The 12,217-nt window shown below is 46.1% G+C and overlaps 1 long non-coding RNA gene across 6 annotated transcripts in view; it reads left to right on the forward strand.

Moving 5' to 3' along the window:
* Positions 1-1,871: 1,871 nt before the first annotated feature.
* The window catches only part of LOC144168922 (uncharacterized), a 71,428-nt gene continuing 61,082 nt past the window's right edge, over positions 1,872-12,217 (forward strand). For 2 of the 6 annotated variants that reach the window (XR_013322297.1, XR_013322298.1), the window contains exons 1-2: positions 1,880-2,108; positions 10,483-10,653. This is a non-coding gene — a long non-coding RNA (uncharacterized LOC144168922). Of the gene's footprint in view, positions 2,109-10,482; positions 10,654-12,217 lie in introns of all 6 variants that reach the window. The other 4 variants (XR_013322293.1, XR_013322299.1, XR_013322296.1 and 1 more) reach the window with 4 other exon arrangements.

Consider the following 12,217-nt stretch of genomic DNA (forward strand, 5'->3'; position numbering starts at 1 on the left):
GGCTGAGACGCGAAATTCAGTTCTGGTATTTTGTGAGGAGCGTCAGTCCCGTGCAAGTAATTTATAAAGCTTCACACTAGCTCACCACGGTGTCGTCTAATGTGTCAATGGACCTTTTTCCAGTACCGGTCCCTCTAGCGGCCGCCATGGCGAACTAAAAATGGCAGTAAGGCACACCCCCAAGAAAGTTTGGCTTTCGGAGAACTCGTGCACAAAATATCCTGGTCCGGCTGCCCCTCCCGCACTGACCCGTCACCCGTACCTTTCACATGAATGTCAGGGTAGCAGGCGAACGTTCTCGTGAATAATCTGCTGTGTTCAAAGCGCCCCCCCCTTTTTTTTCATTTTTGTAACCCCCTCACTGGCAGCCATGTGCTGGCAGCGTGGTCAGTCTCAAGCGCCTATGCCCCTTTTCTTAGAAAGCCATTATTGTATGCACGTACGAACCCACCACGAGAGTCTAAAGAGAAAAAAAAAGAAAACGTGCAGATTACAGCCGCTCCCTAGGCAGAAAACCGAGGGGCGCGCTTTTGTTTATTTTGCCCGAGGCGCCTGCCAAGAATGGCGGACCGGCAGCCCGCGCATGCGCAGATAGCTACTGGAAAAAGGTCCATTCGACACGGGGAAACTATCTCATATACCCCCGTGCTGTAGCCCGCACACTGCCGACGATAAGAATGAAGCCAATACCACCTATCTTAAAGGATACCATTCCCTACATGCCTGGGAGTAGCTGCTGCCGATTGGAAGTCGCCGTCAGCAGGTCATGTCATGTTACGTGAGACATTGCTGGGCAGATCGGCTCCCTTTGAGTGTACATGATTCGTAAATTAAAAACAAACAAGCGTCCGAAAGATTTTACGATGTCTAGCCTAAAACTAGGTTCTTGTTTACCTGTGCTGTTATAAACCCACTAAACGCTGTTTTATTTGAGTGAGAAATGAAACAAGCGCCAAAGCATGGTAATAATGATATTAATTTTATTTGCACAATAAGATTGTTTTTTTAGAGGAGGACAAGGCGAAGCAGAAAGGTACTAGTTTTTAATTCCTGCATGCTCCTTCGATCACTGAACACGCAACCCAAATTTTTTAAAGATTAGATACAGTGCATCCGTATGTACTCCTAATGAGGATTTATTGCATGACACAATACCGATGCTTGATAGATCAGCGAAGTTACAGCGTAGAAGTAATATGGAGAAACTCTATGCCTAAGCCGACGTCAAAGCCAGGGGGCGCCACTCAAACATCTCACCGCCAATAGCAACGTTTCTAGATCTAGTAACGTTGGCCAATAGGGCAGCAGTACAGTGTAGCAGCGCAACAGAGAAATAAACGGGGAAAGAGATCGGGCAAGACTGCATGTAATTTGAACTCGTAAACAAAAAAAAAAAAAAAAAGGGAGGGGGGGGCAAAGGGGGTGGCTTGCCCTTACGATCTGTTTTCAATAAAATTGAGTCCACATTTAGCGACTGCACTGACATTAAAAACTCAGGTAAACCTCATTTTTCGCCCTTGCGGGAAGAAGCTCCTGGGAACACGCTACTGTATCATAGCAGAATAACCCCGAAGAGATGCGGGTTCTGTTCTGAAACTTCAACAAAAAACCCAAGAGAACAATCGTTCCGGCCAAAAGAGAACCCTAAACGCCTCTTGGAAATTCTGCAGTGGCGTTATGACTCCTCATAGACACCAAACTCGACCCTTTGGGGACTTTTGCATGCGCGCAGCAGACAAACGCCTTTCAGGGGACGTAAGCTTGAAGAAGGACGAAGCATCGACATTGCCATCAAAACAACCTAAGAACTTAGCGCCCTCACTGTGAACGGTGGCTTGTTTTGGTGTGATAGGGCTGGCACAACTGTATACAGTAGGCTATATGGCCTGGGCTTCCCACAATCCTCTTCGATTTGTTGCCCTGCGCACGCCGACTCAACGTGCAGCTTTGCATTCCTGCATCACTGTGCTACTCTGCAGTCGCGTTACCGTGGTTCGGAATGACAGATAAAATATTTTGCCTGCGGCATATTTATGATAAAGAAGGATATGCCTGGGGCCTTTGCCGTCGCTTGTCAGCGGCGCCTGGTCGACGTGTTGGACTGAGAGGTGCGTACTTCCAGTATCTACGAAAATGGCGGAAATTGTCGTGCTGTGTCTCGCGAGAAGGAAAAGTCTCCTCACAGGCGCATTGAAAGAAAACGAAAGCAAGGCCCCAAGGATATTTTTCGGGTGATGCTGGACAGACTCACCGGTTATCTTGGGCGTAAACGGGGCGCAGGGCTGTCTTTATCGCACGGAAAAATACATGCAGAATTTCGTTGCTACAAAGGAGGGAGGGTGGGAGGCGATAGAGACATTTAAATTTCTAAAGGCCGCCGCTGCTTACGTGTGATAACTAGATAAAGTTCAAAAACATGTTGGAATGAGCAATTTCAATAACAGCACAGAAAGGTAGCTGACACACGTGTCTTTTTTTTTTTTTTTTTTTGAAATCTCGTAGGGTTCAGCGGTCTCCCGTGTGAGTTGGTTTTTACTTTTGTGAATTACGGAACATCGGCGAATGTCGGGGCAGCAACCAAAATCTCAACAATGCATGCCGAGGTGCCCGATATCTGCCTTTTCTGTCATGTTCTGTTGTTTTTCGAAGAATCCAGAGCCGACGGTGGTGGCTACGCATGTCTACCACACACTGCGGGGTTCAATATTCGTTTAATGTTCCGCACGCATCCCAACAGGCAGTAAAGGATGAATAGACTGCTGTTCAGTAATTTCTGGCTTCACAGCACTGGTTGTCTCGGTCGTGTCACGCAGCGTTTCTTTCGGCATGTGGCTTTTGAACGCTTTGCTCTGGGAAGGACAAAGAAAAAAAAAAGTTATGAGCCATTCTACTCTATGAAGGTGGATGACCTGCGAAGCTCACCAGAGAAGTAAGCACACCAAAAAAAGGGGCAGAATTTAAATGGAAGATATGAGCAAATTTTATTCTCGTGGGCGTTGTCGGTGGTCGTTCCGAAGAAACACACACACGCCTTAACTTCAACCCTACTGACTTGTAATGGTGGAGTGAATAATTAGCAAGGATGTTTGTTGACCTAGTGAATAGATGTGTTACACAGGGGTGCTTCCTTGTTCATTCTGCTTTGTGTTAAAACGTTTCATTGCTACAGAGAACAGGGAAAAAGTGTGTGTGATTTCTCTGTCGTGGTGATGTCAGTGGGTGAATGCTTGTACGCATCACCTTAAGCCTTGTCACTAAGCTGAATGCAATGTCGTTTTTAAATTTTAGGCCTCAAAACACAATATTTAGCACTGCAAGAAGATGGGGCAATTGTTTCCGGTATTTTTGTTTTTTTCTTTCCACCCAGTTTCCACTTTTTATTGCATGAGCGATGGGGTGTGTTGGCCAACTTTTCGCCGCACTGCTTTAATTTCTGTCCCTATTTAGCAAGAGGGAGCGGTAGAGGAGCAGAGAACGACAGAGTACAGTTGGTGGGGGGTGAGCTTCGGAATGCCGGCCACAGAGACGAATAGAAGCGTAAAGTGGGGGCTGCTGCTGCCTCAAGGGGTCTGGAGACTCGTGCGACTGTTTGTGTGCTTTTAAAATCAAGTATGCAGCCAACACTGCCGCTAAAGCTAGCAAACGTGACCATTGGAGCAGTCGAAGGGCTAAGCACAATGGGCACAAAGTGCAAGGGAAGGGAGAAAGGCATCGTGTATAGAGTACAAGGGAAGGGAGACAGACATCGTGTACAGACTACGAGGGAAATAAAATAGACATCGTGTATAGAGTACGAGGGAAGGGAGAAAGACCATGTACAGAGTACAAGGGAAGCTAGGAAGACATTGTGTATAGAGTACGAGGGAAGCGAGAAAGACATCGTGCACATACTACGAGGGAAGGGAGAACGACATTGTTTGCAGAGTACGAGGGAAGGGAGGAAGACATCGTGTGCAGAGTACGAGGGAAGGAAGGACGACATCGTGTTGCAGACTTTTGAAGCTGGAGCAAGGGGCTTACATTGTGTGAGCCTCAAGTTTACGAGTGAGAGACTGGATGCCCTGGCATTGTTAAAGATCGACCAATTAATAATTTTTGTTTCTTCTGTTCTTTCAATTGTAATTTCGTTCGTCGTATTGTGAATAAAACAGTTAAGGGCGGCTTTGTTCATTGTGCATTGATAAGATTGTGCCAAACTGTCATTAAATGCTAATTATGGTGCCGTGAAGCTGCAACGGGTCAATGCCTCATTGATACTCGCCAATAGCAGAAGCACTTGATGGAACCCTGGACTGAGCTCCTCGAACTCCTATTCGCGGCCGCGTCAGGCTTTTAATCCATTATTTGATTTTTTAGTGGAAGCAGAATAAACTATGAGGTTGTCTAGTGGCATGAGAAGCCCAAGTGTTGAAGTCACCCGTCAAAGTGCAATCATGGGCAAACTGTGTAGAACATTTAATTGAAAGACTCTGAATGGGCCAACCGCGGGCAACTATGCTCAAGAAATTTGATACAAGCTGCGGGATTCACGCAGCTGTAGCTTTTCTGAAAAGTTGAGAGCTTTTTGGGATTGTAGGGTGTCAGCCGTTTGTGTCCAGCCCATCATTTTTATCCTTTTTTGAGGTAGGAAGTACCAGCTTGGAACATACTGAAGCTATACTATGACCTTGTTTGTGTCACGTCGTCGGTGCTCCTTTGCCGACTGCCGATGTAATGAGGTGTCTTGAAGCTGGTCCCATTGAACTTCGTTTGAGCTCACTATTAAATCGAAAAATGCCACTAGGTAGTATTAGCTGAAGTGGAGTAGTTCCAGCCTTTCCCTGAGAGTAAATGGACACTGCACGCTCAAAATATTCACTACGTGTTTTCATGGCATCTGAATAAGAGGTGCATCCTGTGAACCAGGTGTCCTTTTCAAATTTCGTCTGAAGACGTCGCAGAGATAGCCTGCCCTTGGACAAGGGTGAGAGGGCTCTGGGATCAACAGAAGAGCCCGCCAGGACTTGGGACAGCACCGACGTACCATGGCTGTTTTCTGCCCTTCCTCAAGTTTGAGTATGGTGAACACGATGCGGAAGCACGGCAATTGTGCCTATTGCGCTCTAATTTTACAAGTGTGCACCAACTTTTCCAGCAATGTGTGTTTTCCTGTAGACCCTGTTGTCACAAAATGCGGTTGCTTATTTATCCAGTAACCAAAATTGCTACAACTGGGGTAGATTAAGGATGATTTAAGGCGGCGCAAAAAGGTTGAAAGGAACTGAGAAAAGCACAGGCTGCTCGGAAGTATTCAGTTCCAAAGGCAGGACGTAGAAATCCTTCGTCTAATTCTTCCACAGTCTCTCTCTCTTTTCGCCGTCTGCATACATAGGTCAGGCACAGGGTGCAACTGCTGCTACTCCAGGACAACGTCCAAGTAATACCCATGTCAAACGTGCCTATTTAGGTGCACTTACGGCGAGTGCACCCAGGCTCCACGAATTACACTCCAGCTGTGTGCTGCTAAACGACAAAACAAAGTGCCGTTGGCCTAGATTTCAGTGGCGACATCCGGTGTAAAAATTGCGCAAAATTACTTAAAATGTCCCCTCTTGATCTCGCGAGAAACAACGGAAACAAATCGTTGTTTTCATTGTTTAAAATCTAAATTGGCGCCTTGCACAAGTGCACAGAAAGCAGAGTTGGGACGGCAACTGAACAGTGGCGCTGATATCTCCACTGTCATTCACTGCGCAGTGAATAGAAGCAGCATTATCGTTGGGGGGAAATTGTCGGAAAGTGTGCTATATGACTGAAAAGGCTGAAGCAGGAACACAATCACAGGGCCACGAGAAACCACCTATGGGAACGCCGCAGAGAACGGCCGCCATGGAACAAAACACCACCAGGTGGTGCTGGCACGTCGTTGAGAGGAGTTGTTTTTCGTCGCGGCTCGTTTTTTTTTTTTTTTTTGTATATCAACAATATGTCTGTATGAATAGCTCTTAACATTACTAATCGGCATCTAAACGCTCATGATTTTAAAATATTATTCCCGATTTTCAGACTTCTGCTCACACGATTACTCGCTTGGCGAGCTGGCTTCGGTACAGTGTGTTTGGGGAACACACTCAGCTTAAAGTGCGTTCCTTGTAAAGAGTCATTCGCGTTTGCCAATTAGCTGCTCCCGAATGACATTTTAGCTGAAGTCCACTTAAATAGCCATGTTTCACAAGGGTATAAGAGTTGGTAACGGCAGTCGAGCCACGCCGCCATTCTTTGCCTCTACAGTGTCCTCATGTTCTCCCCCTCCTCCCCCCCCCCCCCCCCCCTTCGTGGCAGGGGGGGGGGGGTGTACTCAATCAAGCAGCATGTCTTCCCCTTTCTGTCTGTGCCAGTGGAAACGTGTGCATCTCTGGGATTCTCTCCTGTCCCACTTCGAAAAAAGACCAGGAGAAAAAATGTGGCTCTGTCGCCAACTCCGTGCACTGCACAGCAGCTGTACGTCCCTTCTCACATTTATAGCTTGGCCCCATGAAAGCTGCCCCCGGGCTTTCTTGCTGCAGACTGAACGTTATGATCACTAACAAGGCAGGGAAAGCTGAGTTGGAAGGCAGGAGCCTGTGAATGCTCATCGTGAATGGTCATCATCAGCCTATCTACGCCCACTGCAGGCGAAGGCCTCTCCCATGGATCTCCAATTATGCCAGTCCCATGCTAACTGCGACCAATTTGTTCCCCCAAACTTCTTGATCTCATCTGCCCATATAATTTTCTGTTGCCCCCTGTCACGCTTGCCCTTCTCTAGGGATCCACTCTGTTATCCTTAGTGACCAACTGCACTCAAAATTTTGACCTCTTGAGAACCCTATTTTCGTACAGTCTGCTTAAAAAGAAAGCAACATGCAAAATACAATGTCTGAAATACGTGCGTGGACGCCGCAAGCGGCCAGCAAAAATCGGCGATTTTGAAACTGAAACCGAGGAGAGTGCGGCCATCGTAGTGGCGTTGCAGTCCAGTGAGCAGCCGGACGGTCACCAGCTCGGGAGAAAGTTTGCGTGCGAGCTCTACGCACGCACGGGGCAGCAAATGGTTGAAGCGTGCGCAGCAGAGCTCAAGCGGTTCTCCAGCTGCGTGGCTGGCCAGAGGAAGAAGCCCCCGTCGGCTGGAACATCACAGGCGTGCGTGATGGCTGTTTACGGGATCCGCCAGCAGGTGCAGCGTGGTCTCCAGCGGGGATTTTTTAAACGATTCTGACGGACAAGTGAGGCCTTTCGCAGGGCCACCACTCGTGTCCCAGCTGATTTGGGGGTATTTACTACGCATTAACTCTTTCGTTACGGCGGAAATACGGCCGATTTTGAGTGCTTCCACAAAACTATTTTTTTCTCTTGAGCTAGTGGACACATTTAGCATTTCTATGCATACAATTGTAGCTTATAGATTGCTTTTACAAGCACATACCAACATTTTTGTGAAAGGTACAATTACTTAGAGTTTATTAGTCAAATAATCAGAAAAAATGCACAAAAAAGTATACTCGTAACGTATATAGGCGATTGTAATGAGCCTAAAAATTATTTTAGGTATTTTAAGACATACAAATTGTTGCTACATTTCTTGGCTATGATTCAACATATATATCAACGCTGTACACCAAGTTTTGTATTTTTGTGGGCCCCTCCAACTACCGGAACTGACGGCTGTGCCACTCCTCGAAGCCACTCGAGTGTAAGTCGGTCATGCATCCAAGCACACTTTTTTGTGTTCTGACACAAAATCCTCACTTGAGTGGTAAAAAAACTAGAAAAAAAAAAATCCAGGGAAGTGTCGCGCATCGCTCCGTAGTGGTAATCTGACACGAGTGCCAGGCTATCATGAAGGTAATAACGCGATATGACGCGGCGCATTTGGCAAAATATCCCTACCGTACGTTGTCCAGAACCTACACATCAATATAAAGCCGCAGTCAGATAGGAAGCCCGTTTTGTTTATAAATACAGTGGGACGCTGTTTTCACACAACTCGCCACTACTGCGGGTTCAAATTTCACTCTTGGCGTGGCCTCTGAACGCGAAATATCAACAAAACATGGTGAAAATGAAAAATGAGTTGTCAATAAATACGCCAGGTGGCGTTAGTTGTCCACCAGGCGCCGATTTTAGCTTTCGCGGGACGTTTGAAATCATCGGACACCGGCGTCCGATGGCCTACTGAAAGAGTTAAAAATAAATTTGGTCAAGGTGAAATTTGAGTAAAGTTGGCCTTTAATGACCAACGGTTATTTTGCCTTCGCATTACATGCCGTGCCCACGTCCATTTCTTCTTAACATCTGCTAACATTTTGTCTGATAATATTTCTTGTGCTAATAATTAACTTCTGCTAATACCCACTCCGCTCTCTTGTCCCTTAATGTTACACCTGTCAGTTTCCGTTCCGTTGCTCGCTGGGTCTCCTCAGTTTAAGTTGAACCCTCTTAGTGAGGCTCCCAGTTTCTGCCCCGTAGGTGAGCACCGGTAAGATGCAGCTGTCATACACTTTCTTCTTCAGGGACAATGGTAGGCTGCCATTCATTATCTGAGCAAGCCTGCCGAATGCACTCCACCCCATTGCTATCCTTCTAATTATCTCTGCCTCTGGGGAATGCTAGTGGTAGCTGAAAGCGCAGTGCCTAAGAAATACTTTGGGGGGCGGGAAGGAGGGTGTTCAACTCCCCCCTCTCCTGGGTATTCCGGTACACAGCTTAAAGGAACCAGGAAGACAAAATGCAACTTTGTCTCCTTTGAAATAACTAGCTTTCGGTGCACCACGCAGCTCCATTCCGGCCAGAAAATACATTTTTAACCGGAAAAACGCTGATGTATTACGGGCAGGAGTGACGTAATATGGGCCGACACTAAAAACAATTATCAGCATGTTAAGTGCACCTTACAATTCAAGTGATATGATGAGACAGAACTAGACACCCCACTGCAATTTGCCGGTGATGTTTCTTGGCGGTGGGTGCTAATTGCATGCTCAAGATGCTGTGACATTATAAAGGAATCTCCAAGAAGTGGCTGAGGAATCGCCACAGCTTCACGTTTTCTTTAGTATCTTTATTATTTGTGAAAAGCTGTGTTATCGAGACAACTCAGTCTTTTCAGTGAACCAAACATACTTTCTCTTCATGGCCCCCTTAAGGGGGCCATGCAGACAGAGCATGAGTTTCGTTCATTTGAAAGGTTGCCTCATTAGAATCATACTGAACCACTTCCAATGCACACTTTGCTCAAATAAGCCATATAATTAGGAAAAAGGGAATGGCCACGCGACCCACTAGCTCGTTTCCCGCACTAAAGCGTATGACGTCATGTGCCCAGCCGTGCGATTGGCGGGCACCGGCAAAAGAAAACAGAAATTAGGCAGGGCTTATAAGCTTGCCGAATGAGCTATTTGTGCTTACATGTAATGCATATTTATTTTCTAGCAGCAAGAGAAGTGATGTAAACAGCGCAAGTTATGAAAGTATACTAAACATAGAAAAACCAGTGGGTACTGCTGTTGGTACCGCACGTGCTGTTTGTTGTAACTGCGTAGCTGTACTGCGCTTTGAGGTTTGTCTCACACAGCACTGGCCAATTGGCTTAAGCGGTATTTCCTTACGTGACCCTGTTAGTCGAGCATACCCCATGTTTCACGACGCGATTACTTATTATCGTAACAAAAACAAGCCAGGTGCAAATACGGTCAAAAACAAAGCAAAGGCAAACAGAGGTCAGGCGCAGTATGGTAGCGCCATCTGGGAGAACTGACGCTACGGTAGGCTCCGCAGGCCGTTGCAGAGCATAATGCAGCACTATTGTTCGCTTGAAGATGTGTTGTTACGTCATCGCAGACTACTACATCACCAAACACGATTTGGTGCGGTAATCACAATTTTAGCTTGAATTGAACAATTTTTCAGTGAATAAAGCATTGTTTGCTGCCAGGTAAGCCCTCTGGGCACTATAAATATTCGAAATTAGACTAACTGGTATTTCGTCATCATGGCCCCCTTAAACAAGCTAGCAGTCACTAAAAGTTAGCGCTGCAGACTAGCGAATGGATGTCGGCAAATAGCCAGGGAGAAGGATCGGGAAGTAGCAATTTTTTTGCAAGCTTTTCTTGTTAGACACAATGTAATTAGCAAAAAAAAAAAGCTCTGAACAGAGTCTGCACATGCTAGATTTATATCTGGTGAGTTAATTCGTCAGTGTTTACAAACTCTTCTGTGTGCCTTTTATCGGTCAGATTATGCCTTGTAAGTGCATTGTCCATTACTTCACCCAAAGAGTACATTTTATTTTGGTGTACACACTGCTTTTACTGTCATAGGTATTGTAATGATAGAGTGTTGATGATACGTGAAAGTGTTTAAGATATTTTAAACTTTTATGGAAAACATGGCTTGTTTGGTCTTGATTTTATATTGCTGCACCCATTGTCACGACATCAGCTGCTAAGCATTTGTTTTGTGCAGGCCAAGGACGGGTGTCAAAGGATGTTCTCGGGAAAGAATATCGTGGCTGTACCCTTTTGGATGTTCGTGTTGGAAAATCAGCACCAGGGCAGGGGAACTGCTCCTTTCTCCAGGCCTGAATACACTCTGCTGTGTGGTGTGCTTGGGGCACTGTGCAAACTTCCGTACAAGGTATGGCAGAATGTGTCATCGTCAAGCTAAAGGAACATTCGAGCTGTCATTAGTGTGTACGCTTTGAGCTTCGCTATCGCTGCGCCACCAGCCACCGCTTCTCTGCGGCGCTTGCAGGAGAAGTGTTGCATGGCTGATAGGGGTTCATGCAGTGTTTTGGTTCTCTTTCACTTCTTTTTGCCTTTCCTCGGCATCAACAACTTGCTGTGGTGATGTCTGTAAGCAAATAGTACGTTCAGGGCACTTCAAGAAACTGCTGTGTCTTGGTAGAGTGCTCGAACGCCAACAAGATCTATCCGGGGACACGGTTCGGTGCGCTTCTTGGCTGCTCTTATTGGTGTCGGTGACGGCAGCAGCATATCACCACTGCCCCTCCAAGTACGTCAGCACAAGTGAATTCTATTGTCGGTCCGTTTGGACCTGATACTGGGGCAGTGAGAAGTGTTTCTTTTCGCCGTGTGGACAAGGAATGTGGCTTTGTCTTGAAACTATACATCGCAGAAAAATATGATTCAGGAAATTTAATTACCCAATACCTGGCAATAACATGACTTTTATGGGAATGTAAGCCACGCAAAAATTTTAAGTATTTTCCAAGGCCGCCTGTCGTTAAATGCGTGTCCCCTCACACCTTACAGCAAGAACCAAGGAAAAATAAACCATGGAAAAATAAATGTCCAGAAGAAACAGAATAGCTCATACGGGAATGAAAAAACCAGTGCAGCTTCGGAAATGCTAGAGACATTTGTCTGGATGGGCTCACGTGACCAACTAAATGTAATATGCACTTCTATTTCGCAAAACATGGGGTGAGGGGGACACTTCAATTATCGCTGTGTACAAATGCGGAGGGAAATAAAGAAACGAACGTTCTAGTATTTCCACACAAGCTAAGCGTTCATGAAATTTACTTTTGTTTTCTGACTTAGCAAACAGCTGATCATTCGGCAGATGCATTTTTTTTTTAAGAATACAAGCGTTAAAAGGTGTCGTTGGAAGAGCAACGTATCTGATAATGCCCTCTGATTTATATTTGCGCTAGATTCTGCAGGCTCCCTGTGTCATATGATGATGTTTCAAAAAAGCGTTTAGTGGCGGACACAGATTACTCTATGAGCCCATCTCCGCGCTGCTCGCGGAGTATATATGAGTGTTTTTGAGCGCTCCCCTCGTGACAAGACGACCCAGCATTACATTTCTTGAATAGGCTTGTCCAGAGTAGCGATATATATCTGCGGTATCATATTGGCAAAGATACCGTATTTACTTGCATGATAGGCCCACTTTTTTTTTCTCCGAAAATCTGGCTCAAAAGTTCGGGGTGCGCCTGTTACGCAGGGTAAAATTGCTGAAAAATTTTCTACTCGCGTTCTCGTGCTTCAATATATCCAGTGTGGAGGTAAAACTAAAAGCTGCCTACTTACCTTTTAATGATCATGCGACAGATGTCGACTGCACACACACGCGAAATTTATTTACACGTCATGGACGCTCCTCTCCTTGCCCTATTCGGAGTCCGAGTCGGAGTCGGTGAGAACGCACTCATCACCGCCGAGTGCTGACT

Source organism: Haemaphysalis longicornis, unplaced genomic scaffold, assembly GCF_048455015.1.
Source record: "Haemaphysalis longicornis isolate Haplotype H1 unplaced genomic scaffold, Haemaphysalis longicornis Haplotype H1 scaffold_2, whole genome shotgun sequence".
Classification (NCBI taxonomy): domain Eukaryota; kingdom Metazoa; phylum Arthropoda; class Arachnida; order Ixodida; family Ixodidae; genus Haemaphysalis; species Haemaphysalis longicornis.